At 39.4% G+C, this 19,104-nt stretch overlaps 2 protein-coding genes across 3 annotated transcripts in view; one reads left to right on the forward strand and one right to left on the reverse strand.

Moving 5' to 3' along the window:
* The window catches only part of Serpini1 (serpin family I member 1), an 85,145-nt gene extending 83,277 nt beyond the window's left edge, over positions 1-1,868 (reverse strand). For both annotated transcript variants that reach the window (XM_029475432.2, XM_021158510.3), the window contains exon 1: positions 1,709-1,868. The gene's annotated coding sequence lies outside the window, so the exon portion shown is untranslated. The remainder of the gene's footprint in view (positions 1-1,708) is intronic.
* A 600-nt stretch (positions 1,869-2,468) lies between these two features.
* The window catches only part of Pdcd10 (programmed cell death 10), a 43,400-nt gene continuing 26,764 nt past the window's right edge, over positions 2,469-19,104 (forward strand). The window contains exon 1 of the mRNA XM_021157692.3: positions 2,469-2,629. The gene's annotated coding sequence lies outside the window, so the exon portion shown is untranslated. The remainder of the gene's footprint in view (positions 2,630-19,104) is intronic.

A 19,104-nucleotide genomic window follows, 5' to 3' on the forward strand; every position in this document is an offset into this window, starting at 1 on the left:
GCACCTACAGTCACACATAACAAGGGCAAGGACAATCTTTTCCAAGTTTTATTAAACCACCAGATCACATTTTCTCTCCCAAAAGCATTATTTGGAGATCACATCAGCCAGATGGCTATGCCGATTAATAGGCTTCTAGTAGTACCAAAGATAACATCCATCCTTACTGTCACTGCTAAGTTTAGTGGCTTCTGTAGCTTTTTCGCATACTTACATGATCTGCTTAATCTAAGCCTAGATATTTCTTGGTTTTGTTTATTTATTTATTTTTTTAAGATTTCTCTGTCTGCCCAGTTCTTTGGTGTATGAGAATGTGGGAGAAAAGGACTTAATTAATTTAGTAGTGGGCATCGCTCATCAGTATCTGCACTTAGTAGGACTGAACCTTAAGTAATGGAGAGAATACCTTTGAGCCACTTTAGTTTTAGAAGGCATCTTGTGTCACTGCAAAAACAAAATTCAAAATCTTGCAGTAAACCAGAATAGTATGACAAAAGAAGAAAATAGAAGGTGATTTCTGGATCTTATTGACCCCTCTTTAAATAATCTCAAGTATTCTGGCACCCTATGGAATAGTCAACTGCCACAAGAAAGCCATTTCAGAGCAGAGTATGCTGCAATATGCTACATGACTAACAGGCATATAATCTGGGACACTATTTCACAACAAAAAAATGAACTAAGCACGTAGAATTTTAGTACTTTTCCAACCCAAAAGGCTGTAATCTGTCATAGGTGCAAAGGTAGGATTGACTACCTAACATAACAAGTATTACAACATAATTCCACCCGTATGTTTTACTAGCATTCAAAAGAGTATACACACAATGAGAATGAACTATTATTGTGTGATACTATATACCTCTAAAATGAGAGCCCATTATAAAATACTAAAGGTTATCATTTCACACATACTCTCTTCAATAGAGGAAAGCTCCTCCACACAGTTCCCTTGTACTCCTGTTTTTAAAACACGAGCAAACGTTACCGGACACAAATGAGAGAATAAGAAGCAGCGAGGAAGTACACCATATGTTCCTGTTGTAGGCTAAACCCAGGTCTTTGTTTCAATATTCCAGCGCCAGCAGGAAGGAAAAGCCAAATACCCACCCGTTTCAATTTATTTTCTCATTAATGCTGGTAAAAGTTATACTTAGGATAGGTTTAGCCGGAACCCATCCTATCTTATTATTTGCTTCTTTAACCCATATCCTTTGCAATCCAAAGACCCTGCAATACAATCGGTTGTCTTGGATAGCAGGTCCGTGGCAGGACAATCTGATAAACCAACACAAGTGGCAGGCACTGAAGAGGACAAAGTTATTTTCTTAGTGAAACAGTTACAAAGTGATTCTCTATCAATGCCATTTTTGCCTTTTTACCAGCTACGCATCTAGCTTGACACCATCCACCTGGTACTCAATTAGCAGGGCTTTCTTCAATCTTGCGATCTCCCAGACCAGTTTTAATGGTGCAACTCAAAACAAAATCCTTAACCACGCCCTTAATATCCCAGGCAGCGTTACCTTTTTTTTTTTTTTCTCTCTCTACCAAAGTCCGTAATTGTACGTAATTGTACTGAAAAGGTTTGCACCGCGATCCTAAGTCAACATAGCACTCTTTCCTCCAGTATCCAGGCGTTCCTATTGTCAGATGCCTTCCTCCCCAGGTCGCTGTGCTGTAGCCCGCAAGTGGCACCCACGCTTACCTCCTTCACACCTGCAATCCCAGCTCGGGATGCTGGAGAGGATGCTGGGCAGGCTGAGACTGCTCGGGATGCTGCTCTAGCCTCTCTCCAGGGAAACTACAGACTAGGCTGATCTGAGGCTTCTTCTGAGATTCAAGCTCCGCCTTCCCCACCTCTAATTGGCCGAAGCTCGGGCTGCGGCTCCTCCCTCTGCCATCTGCGCAGCCTAGGCGCAGAGAGGTACCCTAGGTCTATTAGTTCCTGGTGCTCTGACCCCTTCATTTCAGACTTTCTCCCCTCTGGCATCGCACCTGGCCCTTCCTCAGGTCCCGCTTAGCTCTCTTAGCGGGCTGGTCCAGTGAACACGGGAGTGGGTTGTCCTTTGGGGGTGTGGGGGTACTGTTGCTTCGGAGTAGGCGGATCCCACCGGTCTAGCCCCTAGAGGCTTCCTCCCCGCCTACCCATGGATTCAGCCCAGCCTCCTGTCGCTTGCTACCTCTGGCCCCCCTCCCTTTTCTTTACACCCTTCCGAGGGCACCGCCCATCGGTAGGCGTGGCGTTGTGGGCTACCTTCTCATTCTGATTGGTGCAGGTGAGACTCGGCCCCGCCCTCCCTCGCTTCTGGGCCCTCTCTCTCTTCATCTCCTCCCCTCCCTCAAAGACAGGGAACTCTCTTCTGATTTGCTAGAAGTGTCCCCACCTATTGCTTAAGGCGTTCTCGCACAGCCTTCTGGGAAATGTAGTCTTACTATTGCAGGAAGTGCTAACGGAAATGGAGGGCGGAACTACAAATCCCCATCGGGCCTTGCGCGACTCCTGCTGGGCAGGATTCCGGACAACGCCTGGTTCCTCTCGGGTCCTTCCGGCGTCGCCGGAGTGAATTGATCCGGGAGTTGAAGAGGGCTCCAAAGGTGGGAAGTGAAGTCCGTGCCTCAGTTGCCGGTAAGGCGAGGTTTCTCGATTCGGGTCCGCACGGCTCCGTGGGCAGCCAGAGCGGCCTGGGGTCAGGCGGGGACCGAGGCGGAGGTGCTGAGGCTGGGCTCTGGCTGGCGGGGCGGACGGGTGGGGAGCGGGGCCCTGTGGGCGTCAGCGAGGTCTCTAAGCGAGCTGCGGAAAGCTGGGTTTGTAAATGCCGCCTGCCCAGCCCGGCCCGGCGCCTCCAGGAAGTCCGCTGTGGGTTTGGGTGGAGGGGAAGGGTGAGGTCGGCCTCCCGGGTCTCCACCGACATAGGGGGCGGATGTGGTGGGGTGAGGTCCGGGGCAGGTGAGGCTAGAGCTTGGCTAGGCCTGGAGGGAGCGTGGGTGCCCGGGAGTCGACTCCCGGTGTGACTGGGGTTATGCCCTTTGAGGGAAGAAGAGAGACAGTGTTGACAGTTCCGACTCAGTTCCAATTTCCTCTCTGAGGAGGTGATTCTAACTAGGAAGGTTTGTGCCTCTTGACTGGAATACGTCAGATGGATGTATACTTCTCTAGTGCCCTCGAAGCGCTTTCACTTTGGGATGCTAATGAGACTACTGAGGAAACAAATGACGTGCCCAAGGTCACACAGATCTTCAGAGTCTAGTCCTCCGAAAGTCCAGTTTCTGACCAGAGTTGTCGGTTTAGGAAGAAAGAGTGGGGAGGTGGGTGGTAGAACTGGAAGCAGATAGAAGAAGTTGCAAAGTAGTGTGCCTGTTTGTCAGAAACGGTTGTGAGGTGCAGAGAGTTGGTTTGTTGACATGGAGTGAAAGCTTTGCCAAAGCATTCTCTCTGATGTTCTGTAAAACAGGAAGGATCGCTTTAGCTTAGATATTTACCCCCTCTTCTGGGGTCTACTGAATGATAACACTCACTTTCCACGCGCCATTTTTAAAGGATAGATAATATTTAGGAATAGCTCAGTGTTGCCGTTAAGAGAATAGTCCTTTTCCTTTCTATTTTCTTACCGTTTTCAAAAACTATGGGTGAAACTTTCACACAACTTACTTTACAGATATTAATGCTTTCATTAAGTGAAAATTAAGTGCAGAATCTTGGAGAAATTGTACCATGTTCATTACAAGAAGTGACCCTTTTTTGGGGGTGGGGGGGTCAGGTTTTTACTTTTCTCTCACTTTCTTCATGTGTAGACAGTAAAACATACACTTGTATATTTTCTTTTCTTGGCATCATCGGTGAGTTTTAATTCATTCTTATTTAATGAATGATAAAAATGGTGCTTCTGTATTGAATGGAAAGAAATGCAGGCTTACTATGTAAATTAAAATATAAATACATAGTATGTATTGTAAGTATATATGCTATATATTGAATGTGCTTTGCTTGCCATGATTAATATTAATTTTTTTTAAATGCAAAGCTGTTTCTGGGATCAGAAGAACCAGTTAAAATGGTCTTGTTTGAAAGGGACTTTTAAAGAAAATGGAGAGTTGTAGTTCCATAAAATGAAGCAAAATCAGGAATAATGTAACACCACACGTAGAGTAGTTCACAGTAAGGGAAAAGTCACTAACAAAAGGGAAATTATCTGGGATTAATTGGTTTTGAAGTGGGCCATATGTAAGCCAGTGCTGGTAAAGCAAGAATGCGAATATATTTTCTAGATGACAGTGTGGACATTTGCTGTTTGCTGAGAAAGGTATGAAATAAGGTGGCATGCAGTTGTGTTGGTTATGGAAGGGCTTTTTTAAAAACAAAAAAGGTTTTGTCTTTGATTTAGTCCTACTCCAACTCTGTCTGTATCTCTGAGGCCCATCATACTGTCCCGTGTCATCGTCACTACAGTGGAATTGCTGAGATGAACAGTGTTACTGCTCCATTTGAACATCCTTCAGGCTCTAGCTAGAGCTCACAGATCGGGTGTTTGCCTGTAGTGTGCAGCTCTCTTTGCCCACATTTGTTCCCTTAAAGAGCTTTGCATCAACTCTCAGACACTAACCATTGCAGGACTTTGGAGGCTTTCCTTACAGAGCCATCTCTCTCTTATAGAGTAGTCTGTAAGAACAGGGTCTATATATTATTTATCTCTTTAGTCTTGGTAGAATAATTGAGTGGCTAAGGGGAATGGAAAAGGAATGGATTGGTTAGGTGACTTTCCCAAGGTCATATGACCTGGAACAGATCAGCTTATAATTAATCCATGTATTTTCACTATAGGTTTTAATATTGTGTCCAAACTTCGATTCTTTTATGTAAGAAAAACACTGACCACTACAAATGTCACTATCTTCTTATTCTGTTTAATGCTACTAATTTGTTCTCAATTTTCTGAATGTCTCCAAACTTATTCTCAGCTATCACCTTTTTTCCTCAGATAAGTTTCTTCCTGATTTGGGGACAATTTTACAAATTCCAACTCTCCACATGTCTAGTTTCATCTTCACTTTCTGAATGTGGCCAATCCCTTCAAAGCCTGGCTTTCTTTGAACCTTTCTTTCCTAATCCAGAGTAGATTCCCACTCTTCCCCATATTTTTTTTTTTTTTGGTTTTTCGAGACAGGGTTTCTCTGTGTAGTCCTGGCTGTCCTGGAACTCACTCTGTAGACCAGGCTGGCCTTCAGAAATCCGCCTGCCTCTGCCTCCCAAGTGCTGGGATTAAAGGCGTGCGCCACCACGCCCGGCTCACTCTTCCCCATATTATTGACACTTTCACAGTAGGAACTTATTATTTCTATACTGATTTAACAATATTTTAACATCTCACTAAAAGTTATCTGAGCAAGGCCTTCTCATTTGTTATGTCTTAGCCTGCCTCTTACACTAATTAGCAAAAAGTGAGTGTAACTATTTGCAGAGTGAATGAATAAATGCATATGTTCAAGCACAGTGCCAGCACACAGGGGCAGAAATATAGAAATGAATGAAGCATCTTCTTCCTTACAGCTGAGGAATTCCGGACAGATATAAAGGAGTCACTGCCAGAACTTTAATGTCAGTTGTACAAAGGCACTGTTTCTTGGAGATCTCTAAAATCTAAATAAGTAATTTTGTGGAAATATAAGGGAGTTTTATTTTCTTTTACAGCAAAATTTCTGTGTAACTTAGCATTTTAGAAACCTTGCTACTGCCTTTTTAAAAAGCAAATAAGATTCATTATAACAAAATATAGATATGGAAGAAGGTTTTTATGGACTCTATTCTTCCCTTAGATTTTAACTTCAAAACAATTATTTCACTTGCCTTGTAGCTAAGGACACCAAAAACTAGAAGTAAATTTACTCCTTGGGACTCAGAAGAATACAATGCATTGCTAAAGTCTTGGAAGGTCTAGAGCCAAGATTTGAGTATAAACCTCTCCTATGTTTGTTTGTTTTAGTTGGTTGGTTGGTTGTGGTTATACCCAGGATTTAATACAACCTTGAGAGAAGATGATTTTGGGAAACTAACTTTCTAAATTCAGAGGAACTTATATTTTGCACTTCTTGTAAGTTATATTTGAAGCAGGGCAGTGGTAGGGTATGCCTTCAATTCTAGCACTTCCAAGGCATAAGCAAGTAGATCTCTGAGTTCGAGACCAGCCTGGTGTATATAGAGTGAGTTCCAGGACAGCCAGGGCTACACAGAGAAACACTGTCTTGAAAAACCTTATAAAATTGAGGGATTTAAGGTAATATTTTACTTTTTTGAACATATGACACTTCGAAGATTAAAAATGTTTTTAAGTTTGTAAATAAAATTTTAAGGATCTAATAGGCTAGATTTTCTCTAGAAGACAAAATTCTGTAATTTTTCTCAGCAGCATACTAATACAATAAACCAGAGTAGATTTCCACTCTTTCCCCATATTATTGACAGTTACATACTATTGACACTTTCACAGCAGGAGCTTATTATTTCTGTACTGATTTAACAATGTTTTAATGTCTCACTAAACGTTATCCGAGCAAGGCCTTCTCACTTCTGTCTTAGCTCTGAGCTATGTATGTAGCCTTTACTCATCTGTGTCCGTACCAGTACACTTCCCAGTAGAGGATTGTGTTTGCTTTCAGTTTTGATGATGTGGTAAGGTTTATTATTAACCATGGTTTTTGCTAAGTTGTAAGCTTACTTGGTACTTTTTGAATGATAGTCTGAATATTATTTGAATCTTCAATAAAAACTTAATATTTACCTTGCATAATGCAGTTTGCAGGAGATTAAGCAATTATTTATGTGTTGATAGAGTGTTAGGGTTATTACAATAGGTGGTATTACTAAGAATTTTAAGCCACTATATAAATTTTCTTCTGAAATATATAGAAGATGGTGTAATTTTATACTTCATTGCATTTAAAATGCTGTGTGTTTCAGATTTAGGGCAGTAGAATATTTATACACATTCATAAAAATAAAATTTAAAGTACTTCTATTAAGGCAATTAAAATGAATTTATTTGCTGCAATTGAAATGAATTTCATAATTCAATTTTATATAAACATAGGCATTTTATTTAAGCTACAAAACACACCTTGGCTGGCATCACAATATTAGCCCTATTTTTCAAGGCCACCTTTACATTTGGTATGGGAAGCCATTTTTTTTTAACTACCCAAAAGTGATTTGAACTTAATCTCCTATTACAGTTGCTAAGAATCTGGTGTTACTATAGGAATGAAAGAGAGCACAAGGATTTTTATAATCCTTAGTTTATACTGAAATATTGGGCATGCACTGGAAATTAACCTGCCTTTCCTCAGTCAGAATGGCCCCTTGAAAACCCATAGTAATGGTCCTTTGATTCATCCACCTATGAAGTAGTTGAGTGTGTTTTATGTGTGAGATTGTGTACTTTGGAATGATCTAGAATGGCCATTGTATAGACCAAGCATTTCACATGCTCACCTACAGTCCTTGCAACCACCATAGGAGGTTCTTTTATCCCTAATTTGTGAACAAGGAAGATAAGATGTAGAGAGATTAAGCTACTTGCTCAAGATTACAGAACTCATACTTGCTTGGAATTAGCAGTTTAGTTCAGGCTGGCTCCCTGGAGATAGCAGGCTTTTAGTCATTTCAATAAAATGGTGTTCATGGTCAAAAACCGGCTTGTAGCATTAGAGTTGCAGTTACAGACAATTTTTCCCCCAAATGTCAAGGTCATTGGGGCACAATTATTGTTATTTAATAAGAGGGTTAAACTTAAAATCTATTGGGAAGTTCACACAGCAGAAATGACAGGCCACTTCTATGTTATGAGCAAATTTTCTGGATCAGTGAAATAGATTATTTTCAATTGGTGGTTTAAGTGTTCCATTTCCTCTTCAGATACTGTTGGAAATTACCTATAACCTGGTATTATATGTCATAATTCCTCACTCAAAATTAGTACTGGGAGCTGTTCAAATTGAGGATCTATGACTGAATTTGACAGGGGAATAGCAGGCCATTTTCTTATCACAGTCTGGTACACAGACTTGTATACTAGGAAACTTGTGACCACTGGTCTTTTAAAGTAGGTGTGGCTTACTGGAAGCAGGAGTGCTCCTGTCTGATCTTCAGTGACTGTTCCTGCAGTTCCATTCACTTTCAAAGGCTTGGATTGACTGACTTAGCTACACTATTGCTGACTTAGACTATGGAGAGTTCAGTGACAGGTACTAAAAATCGGAAAATGGATAAATCTTTTAGGGAATTTAAACTTCAGGAGGTAGAGGGAAAGGGGGATATGAAGACCATTTCTTTGGTACTTAGACATTTTATATCCAGCACTTTGTACAAATTTTTGTTGGATAATTAGAACCCATAGATGATATAGAGGTAGAAAACATGGTTTCTCTAACTTGCCATCTGACTCTTGGCACTTAAATGGCTCTTTCTTGTCTTATTCAGCCATTCCGTCTTAATTTGGATGACCTGGAATCCAGCTGTTATTGGATTGAAGGAATGACAAAACCCTAAAATGTTCCACCCTTGCTGCTCTCTCATACTTATGTAAGGTTATACAGCAAAAAGTTCTTGAAAATGTTAAATGAGTCAGACCTGGCCTCTAGGCAGCAGTGGCTCTCTTTGGCAGTTTAAATTGCTGCAAGATTTTCTTAATTTAATTCCAAAAATTTTTGAGTAATACTGTGCCTTTTATATTAAAAAATACACATGCTTTGAAGGATGCCTTTTTTCATGCTAAAATTAACACTTTGATAGTATTGAGATTTTGTAGGTGTTCTTAGAAATGAATTAACAGTTTTACGAAGTGAAGGTTACAGAAGGGACTCTAAATACTATATAGATAGCCATTCCGTTACCTTCTTACAACTAAGACCATTTGTATTTGTGATCAGTTAGGAGTAAAAGGTAAAGTTTAATAGCATCATTGAGTGAGAAATTTAGGATCATTTAGCACCTGGTGTTTAATAAGAGAGCCAGGGGCAATTTGTTATTTGCTACTACAAATTCTATCAACATTTAGAGTACACACAACATTGCTGTGATGTAAAAACATCAAGTAAGGAACAATGTTTTTGTTTTGAACCTTACCTATTCTGGAGGTTTTAAGTGAAAGGGTATAGGATGAGGGATTTGGAACACACCAAGTAGACATAGTCCAGAGTGGTCTTGTAAGTTTAGAGAACAGAAGCGTGTTCTGAAGAGCTTATTTACTTGAACTTCTAAGATAATTAAAAAGAAAAAAGTCTTACTTTTATATTGATGAAATTAAAAGGAGAGTTCACAGATGCTAATCAAAAAGAAAACTGCCATGTTCTTCAATTAAACACTAAGTGAATATTGAGTTAGGCACTTAATTTATGTGAACTTTATAGCCAGAAGAAGAGCATGTTCAAGAGGTCGTTATTTATTTTTGTTTATATTTGAGTTCTGTTTAGTCAGGGTAAGAAATAAAAAGAATTGCCATAAGAAATTTGCATTATTCCCTAAACCAGGGATTTTTTTTTTCAAATACTGTAGAAGCTATTTGCTATTTTTCCTTATTCCCATTTCCCATTACCAGCTGATACCGAGTTCTGTGTGTCAGCTTCGGATCACTCTAGAGTTTTACCTTTTCTATATTGTTACTCAGTCTTTGATTATGTCTTGATTTTCTAGTGCTACCCAACCTGCTTATAGGACACAGCTTCCTTTATTAAGCTGACCAGTGTTTATTAAGAAAATAAATGTAGGTTGTGTAAATTTTATTTATTTTCGTTTATGTACATGGGTATTTTCCCTGTGTATATCTGTGCCGTGTGTTTTCAGTGCCCAGAGAGGCCAGAAGAAGTCATTGTTTGTTAGCCACCGTGTAGGTTGAATTGAACCCATGTTCTTCAGAAGAGCAGCCAGTGCTCTTAAACAGTGAGCTATCTGTTCAGCCCTGAAAATAATACTTTTAATGATTTGCTTTAAATAGTCTTAAAGTTCATTTGATGACCAAACTCTTTGTATCTCCAAACTGAGAGTAATTACCTGTAAATAACATGAATTTTGATGGCCAAAGTAACTTTGGCCTTTCTTTTGGCAAGAAAGTTTTGAAAATGGTGTGTGTGACTACTATGACATTGTGATAATCAGCATTCGATCCTTGCTGTGCTATGTATAGACAGAATGAAGATGAGGCAAGAAAGGCTTCTGCAGGTGGCAGAATTGAAGGAGACACTAATTCAACATGTCCTGCAAGTCAGAGTTTGTACTCTCCTCTGATTTGACTCACCCTCCTTTCAACCTCAAGCCACGCCAGGCTCACAGAGCTCTGCTGAAATAGCTCTAACCGTGTGAATTAGATGCTTATTGAAGGTCGGCTACTTCATTAAGTATTTTAAATATACTTAGTACTCCTAACAACCCTGTAAGGTGAAAATTTCAATCAGCATTCATTCATTCTCAAATGAATTTGGAAAGTTATCAAATAATTTAAACCATATAACCCAGCTGTGCAAAAAAATAAAAATAAAACTACATCTTTCTACCAAATATAAGGGTTTATCTCCTATATATTGTAGAAAAAATACTTCCTGTCACTTCATAGATTTGTAATTTCCCCAAAATATGTATACATTTGACATAGTAATTGTCTCTAAGGTGAGTCAGATGTACCAAATTAAAAACCCACAAAGTCAAATCTACCTACGTTCCTGCCTTCTTGGGTCTTCTAACAGTTTTATAGGAGGTCACAGCAGCTCTTGCCTGTGTTCACAATGAGACGGCACAAAGGCTGAGGCAGGTTAACATAGCATTTCAGTTTGTAAACACTAAATACAGTAAGCCTTGGAAGCACTATATTTGGCTCACACATCAGCTACCATTCTGTTTCAGAATTGTGAAAGTTAATGACTGGACTTGATATCTATAATGGCAAGTTTTCAATTTCAAGTCTCAGCATTTTAGCAGTTAACTTTATTTTTTTTTCATACAAACTTTTTTTTTATTAGATATTTTCTTTATTTACATTTCAAATGTTATTCCCTTTTCCTGGTTTCCACTCTGAAAACCCCCATTTCCTCCCCTCTTTCCCTGCTCACCAGCCCAGCCACTCCTGCTTCCTGGCCCTGGCCCTACATTGGGGCATAGAACCTTCACAGTACCAAAGGCCTCTCCTCCCGTTGATGATCAACAAGGCCATCCTCTGCTACATATGCAGCTGGAGCCATGTCCCACCATGTGTACTCTTGGTTGTTGGTTTAGTCCCTGGGAGCTCTGGGGGTACTGGTTGGTTCATATTTTGTTCCTCCAATGGGGTTGCAAACCCCTTTAGCCCCTTGGGTCCTAGCAGTTAACTTTCTTAAGTGCATTACATCTATAGCAAGGAGAGATACTACCTAGAGATTGAAATCTGGTATTGAGTTACAGAAAAGTTTGTGTCTGAATATCCTATGTTTTCTTAACCTATTAGGCTGCTCATTTATGTTTTGTTTATAATGCTATGTTAGTGACTGTTCAAGAAGAGATCTAGTTGTGTCAGGGCTTTTGTGAGAGAGAAGGACTACAGGTTTTAAATGCTTAATTTATTAAAGGAAAGAATAGTTTAATATTTTATTTCTCACACACACTGTCTCTGTCCCTCTCTCTCTCAAACACACACACACACACACAGGGAGAGAGAGGTAGGGAGGTTTTATTTGGAAAAGGAAGTTCTGCTCTCCTAAATAGGTTTCAAACCATTATTTTTACCAGCTTTCCATTTCTCAGGGTCCTTGATACCCTGGAGAGTTGGCTGTGGAGGCTGCCCAACTTCAGCCCAAATTGGATGCACATTTCTCCACTTGACCATAATAGTCAATATTAATTACTATGCCCCATATGCTGTCCTATCAGTAATAATAAACTGTATTTTCACAGCAAACCTAGAAGTTGGTTGCTGTTAGCATTTATAGAGATAACCATTGTTCTTGAGTGTCGATGCTCAGAATGTTCCCAAGAATATCTGCGGAACTCCTGGCACTGTTGTCCTGCAGACAGTATTTATTTGGATATCTGATAACTTTCCTTTTCTATAGCAAAATACCTGAGAAAAACAACTTGGCTGTAGTCCATGGTCACTTGACCCCAGTGCTTTGGAAGTAGAACCCATCAGGGTAGAAATAAAATCACTCACCACAAAAGGAAAAGGCTTAAGATTTTAAAATATTGAAGGCTATAATACCTTTCATCAAAGGTTTTGGGACCAGTTCTACTTATTAAAGTTTCTACCTACTCCTAAGATAACTTCTTTGGAAACAAAACCTTCAACATATGAGGGTCTGGAACACAGAGAAGTTCCAAATGACAGGATTTAGCTTCTATCCTTCAAGGTTTATCTCTATGTCATGATGTAAAATGCATTTAGTGAGTTTCTAAGGGTTGCAGAGCCTTAGCTGTTCTTATGTTTCTCTACAGTTCAAGTACAAAGTCCTGAGTGATTCAATATAACTTAGCTTCAAACCCCTGTAAAAATCCAAAAGAAAGCCATTCTAAAAGTATCCTGAGCTTTTGTCCCCACCGGCAAGAACACGCTCAGGACAACCGGAATCTTCTGCAGCAAAAGCTTTATTGCTCACTTCTTCAGGAGCCAGTGGAGAAGAGAGGAAAATGGCGGAGCCCCATCCCTTTTATGGAGGATTGTCCTCTGCCTCGGATGTGTCGCTCCCTGATTGGCTGCAGCCCATCGACCGGAGTTGTCGTCACGGGGAAGGCAGAGCACATGGTGTGGAAAGCTACCCCGGCACATGCGCAGCTTGCTTGTTTACTACTTAGAATATGGGTGTCAGCGCCATCTTATAATGGCGAATGTGAGGGCGGCTCCTCACATAAAAGTAGTGGAGCAAGGAAAAGGTACCCACTTCTGTTCCAAAGAGGAGAAATTAGGAGTCTGAAAGGAGTGATCAGCCCTAAGCACCTGGGAAACTTAGCAAGGTAGACACCAAATTCTAAAGCTTTACATCTGTGTTTAGGGCACCCTGGCAGAATACAAGCTTCTGAGGGTTTGGGCAGTTCTACTCTTAACTCCTTGTAAGTTACTGCCCACATGGCTACTTTCTTGGAATGACTTTCATGCTTCCTTTAGTTTTACCTGATGAGCCCTGCAGTCAGTTCTTCCTTACCATGCTCTCCATTGTAAACTTCAGTTTCAGTCCTACAGCTTCACATTTTGTTCATTTGGAGTGAACTTCCAACCCTACTGTGTACTAGCTGTCCTACCAGGCATCTTCTGAAATGTGAGTGAAAACCTATGTGACTTACACCTTCACTCTGCATTCCTGAAAAATCAGCATCAGATGGAAGATTGCAAGGTCTGCCACCAGCCCAGGCTATACCTGCTGGAAACAGGGAAGCTGCCTTTGTGTTTCTGCCTGACTAAAATCGGAAATGAATCTTAGGAAAACCATTCCCTACCTTGGACAGTCAAGGGATGGCAGGATTCTCTTCTCTCAAGATTTGATCTGCATTGCCTAAAATGTTTGCTGTTCTAAGCCTTTGAGCCCTTGATGGGTGTAGTGGTTTTGCAGATTTACAAGGTACCCTGAGACATCATTCTATTCTCCTGGTACAAACTATCACTTTTTTTTCTTTTTCTTTCTTTTTTTTTTTTTTTTTTGAGTAAATTCCTGCTATCCTAGCTAACACCCTCTGGCATGTTTACACATGCTCCTTTTGAGGGGCTAGGCTAGAAAATTTTCAAGTTTTCATTCTGTTCCTTTTGCTTATGATTGTCATTCTAAAGTTTTCCCATCTGGTAATATCTATTATATTATTACATCACTTTTGAACTTGCACTGCTGCCCTGAGATTTTTTTTCTTTCCAGATAAGCTTGCCCATTCATACTTAAAACTTGGTTCTCCTCAAAGTACCAGAGAATAGACAAATGAATTGCCTGCCATCCCCCAATTCTGTGACAATTGCCAGTATAGTCTTCATTTCCATTGTGACCCTCAGCCTGACTTCCTTGTGTGCGTCCTTGTTTTCAGGGGTGACATAATCATCCCTTACTTTACATTACTTACATTCTTCCACTTTATGTAACACCTGCTTCTGAATTTTCCCAAGCTCTTCTTGCAAAACCCATCCCCAAATCCCAAAGAGTCCTCCACATTGTCTCATAAGTAGTTATCGTCAACAACTCCATGTCTGGGTACTAATTCTCCATGGTAGCTTTGTTTTACTATAACACTGTATTTGAGAGACTCAATTTGCAAAGAGAAAATGGGTTATTTGGCACACCAGTGTCAGTAAATGTGGTTCAACCCAGGAATGCTCTTCAGATTTTGATTAAATAGACTGGACTTTCCAGTGAAATGAGATGCCATTATGACATGCCTGGTTTTCTGGAAAAGATATCTAAAGTTCAATGCTTAATACAGAACTGTTAGAGTTTTGTTTATAAACTACCTTATTTTTAACTCACTCTCTTTATAGTGCCTACTTATCTAACTTAAAGAAGAATCTAATTGATAGAGGTGAGATGACTTGTTCACACACAACATGATTTAACATATAACAGAATTGAGGCCCATGTTGCAGACTTTATTTCACTTTCTCCCATAGCTTTCTATGCAAACTATTTGATCTTATTAAGGATATATGTATGCACATACATAAACACACATTACAGTGTAGGACCAAGGGGCTATATATTCCTTGCTACTAGCAAGGTACTTGCTTGTTTCTAAATGCAGCATTCCATAAGCTTGGTAATATGAGTATATTTTGAAGATTTGAAGCTTGTTTTTTTATCTAAGAAGAATTTCCTGCTTACAGTATTCCTCAAGTCTTCCCTTTTTCTCAAACCTTTTAGGAAATTTTAGCTCTTTAGTGGCTGTATCATTTTGATAAACCCTAAAAGGTGTAAGGATCTTGGAACAAATTAGAGCATTCTCCCTTATGAAATGGCTGTATTGTGGTCTGGACAGTTTTGGGTATGAGGCTAGGGAGCAAGTTTTTCTATAGGTGTAACTAGTGAGATCCTTGATAATTATGAAGAGAAAACAAAATGGCCATTCAAAACTTTCAGACAAGCAGCTCTTGGGGAAAACCTCTATGCTAGAGTTGTAAATAATTTTCATGATCTGTTGAGGGTTTTTATTTTCTGAACCTGTAGTAGATATCGTAATGGAAATGTTAGAATTGTAGAATACTAAGAACTTAGAAAGGATATAGTATCACCTCCTGTCTGTTTCTGATGGGAAAAATGTGATAACTAGAACTCCATAAAGCATGCTACACACTCTTTCCAAATACTTCATCTGACATCATTTTGCCTGTATCCTGGCCATAAGCGGCTGGATCTTCTCTTCTCTCCTCCTCCTCCTCCTCTTCTTCTTTTTGATCTTCTCTTTCTTCTTCTTCTTCTTCTTCCTCCTCCTCCTCCCCCTCCTTCTCCTCCCTCCCCCCCCCCCCCCTTTCTCTCTTTCATCATAGCAGTGATTCATATGCTCCCGTCTTCATGAGACTCATCTGAGTTATCTGTTAAGAATATGTACCTGGATTTTGAATGAGTAGTCTTAGGAATCAATGTTGCTAATAAGCTCTGAAATAGTTAGTGATGGTTCAGATCTCCCACCTCAAAGAGAAAGATTTACTGCCTGCTAAAAGTATATTGGCCCCCTTTTTCTTTGAATGTAAAGCAAAATTAGACAGTGTTGGAAATTCTTGTGCTTGGAGAATCTTGTTAAGCATGAAATGTTTCTGGATATAGAGGTGCTTACCTTACCCTCAAGAGGCATAGGTAGGCAAATCTCTGTGAGCTAGTGATAAGACTGGTGTACATAGTGAGTCCCAGGACAACCAAGGGTACTTAATGAGACCTGTCTTAAGGAAATGAAATAAAATATACACAGAGTGTATCCTCAGATTCTCAGCAAACATTCTAGTGGTTTACCATTTAGTATTTAATTTTTCTTTTGTGTAAATAACTATTGAAATTTTGGTTTTGCTTGCATTTTTTTGTTTTTTGCTTTTATTTTATGAGAAATAAGCAGAAGAATTTATAGGGTTACTATCTTAATGTAATAGGAAGAACTTGGGATAACTAAAATGAAAGTTAGAAACTGGTAAATAGGACTAAGAATACAATGTAATTGGATTAAGTATTATGTTTGCTTTTATTTTACTAAGCTTGGTACTTAAAAAATTATTAGCAAGGCTGAACTTAAAAAAAATGTCTACTTACATTCTTTATTATGGGGAAAAGAAATGCACATGAATTGGAACATAACACATGGACTCTGTACCATGCTAGAGTAAAATGTATTTTGTTTGTTTGTTTGTTTGGTCTGGTTTGGTTTGGATTTTACTAAATAATGAAAATGTAGAAGTTACTTAGGAATCCCTTTTCACCAAAGAACCACATTTAGTCCAGTTCCAAGAATTTGTGCTGTCTTTTCCCTTTGTTCATTGTTAATACTAGTGACTCTAGTTATCCCTTAGGTCCCAGATGGAGTAAAGTGAGCCAGTTTCAGGAAACTCTGAGATACTGTAGCTTTTTACATGAAAAGACTGGAGTTGGTCATGTAGGGCAGGAACCCTAAAGACTGAATTTGATAGTAGAAGTGGCCCACAATCTATTTTATGCCTATTCATTATAAACAAGTGGTAATTATTTTAAACTCATATTTCATATTTCAAGCTAGTTTTTCTTACATCAGAATCAATGGTACTATTTTGATTATTCAGGGAAATAAGGGGAACATTTATGAGACGGTTCCATTTGTATTGGTATCTTACTGCATAACATTTGCTTATTTCTAAACAAAAAGTTAAGATTATCATTTGAAAACTATCTTAACATTTACAGCCCTCGGCAGTTATTGTTGTTCTTGTTATTTATTTATTCTGTGGATGTAGAGCAATGCACCTACAAAGCTCACCTTGAACTGAAGAGTTTCCTCTGAAGCAGCACAATAAACAGAAAAACATAAACCATTCCTGATACGTTCATACTGTATCAACATTAATGTTGTGTGTGTGTGTGTGTGTGTGTGTGTGTGTCTGTCTGTCCTGAGGTCAGGTTTGGATGTTTTTCTTCTGGAGCATCCATCCACAGTGCTTTTTAAACAGTGTCTCTTGGTAGGTGGTGGAGTTTGGTTACTAACTGGGCTAGGATAGACTGGGCTGGCCAGTGAACCTCAGGGAACTGGCAGTCTGCATTTTCCCCTCTCTAGAATCACACATGTACATGTACTTTGACCCTCATGTCTACCTTTTATATTGGTGGTGGGAATTGAAGTCAAGTACATGGTGGCAAGTACTTTCCTGACTAAGCTAGGTTGTATTTAACAATGATCCTCTCTGTTACTAAATTCAATTGGTCTTCAAGTTCTGTCTCTGGTCCTATTTTGCTGTTGGATCATGGATTCTTACTATTTAGTCTAATCTTTGCCCAAATTCTGTAGTTTGCATTTTCACTATTATTGCTTATCAGCCTTCTTGGTTTCAAGTTTGCTTTGTATAGTTGTTGTTGGGCTTTTTGTTTGTTTTTTGGTTTTGTTTTTGTTTTTTTTGGGACAGGGTTGCAACTAAGTAATACTAGCTTTGTAGCACAGATGGCCCTCTAACTGGCAAACTTGCCTTTCTTTCCTTAGTTCTGGGATTAGAAGTGTGTGCCAGCATAAAAGTAGATCACCTAGAAGCATATTAAATACTTACATTGGAACAGGAAAACAATAAAGTGCTTTTATTGACAAAGCAATATTTGTAATTCTACCATAGAATGTTATGTTAGTGGTTTTCTCTTGCTTTGTATTATAAAGTTTAAGGATTGGTTTTGGTGGTCCTCTGTAAAGGTGGGGAGCAAAATTTAGCTCAGAAAAAGGAAGGATTTTTCTTTCTTTTCTATTTTTAAAAATCACCCAAACCAGGACTCAGCTGTTGGCAGATACTGAGCCGCTGTCAATCAGAAGGGTGCACTAGAACACTGAGCAGTCAGCCTTGACAGGGAGGTGGAGCTTTTGAAGCAGCCCTCTAGCTCTGTGTGGTTCTCACAATATAGTTCTTCAAGTGAAGTTTACTTCTTCAAAACAATCTTGTATAGATACCTGCTAAATGACTGTTGGACATCTTGTTTCTATAGCTACTAAATGTTCATTTGTCCAGGGAACGTGAAGCTCGTGGGCTCCTTGAGTAGGTGGGGATAGAAAGGGTGTTCCTTAGTTTTCTATTCAAGAGGTATGTGCTGTGTAAATATTAGGCCTGGAGTCTGCATCTGAAATCAAATCTTGGGCCTCTGCACGAATTCTTTCAGACCTTCTGTATTTGTAAAATTGAAATGGTAGCTACTATATGAAAAATGTTTTATAATGCAGAAATCCTTTCTTCAGTAAGAATTGTTCAGAGTTAAAAGCTTTTTCTTAAATACATTTGTAATTACTAGCAGTTTACGATTAAATTTATTGTTCAGCCTTCTTTAAGTATACATTCCTTTTTAAAACTTTTTATTGTTTTCCACAGGCCTTATTATACTTAGCATCTCCTTAACTCACTTTCAAGTACTGGAGTGTATTGTTGAATTCTTGATTTTTAATTCCTAACTACGTTCAAAGAAAGAGTACAATGTATGCTATTTCCATACAAATTGCATTTCCTATTATTTTATCAATGTTAAGATTTGCCTCAAATCTCTGGTGCTGCTGTTTTGTTGTTATTTTCAGGTGCTAAAAACCAGTGGAAAAGTAGCCAAAAAAGTTTTACAAAACAAGGCAATACTTTTAAAAAATTTTTTTTTATTAGATATTTTCTTCATTTACATTTCAAATGCTATCCTGAAAGTCCCCTATACCCTCCCTCCACCCTGCTCCCCAACCCACCCACCCCAGCTTCCTGGCCCTGGCATTCTCCTATACTGGGGCATATAATCTTCACAAGACCAAGGGCCTTTCCTCCCAATGATGGCCGACTAAGCCATCTTCTGCTACATATGCAGCTAGAGACATGAGCTCTGGGGTACTGGTTAGTTCATATTGCTGTTCCTCCTATAGGGTTACAGACCTCTTCAGCTCCTTGGGTACTTTCTCTAGCTCCTCCATTGGGAGCCATGTGTTCCATCCAGTAGATGACTGTG

Source organism: Mus caroli, unplaced genomic scaffold, assembly GCF_978045245.1.
Source record: "Mus caroli unplaced genomic scaffold, Mus_caroli_1 scaffold_3, whole genome shotgun sequence".
Taxonomy (NCBI): Eukaryota; Metazoa; Chordata; class Mammalia; order Rodentia; family Muridae; genus Mus; species Mus caroli.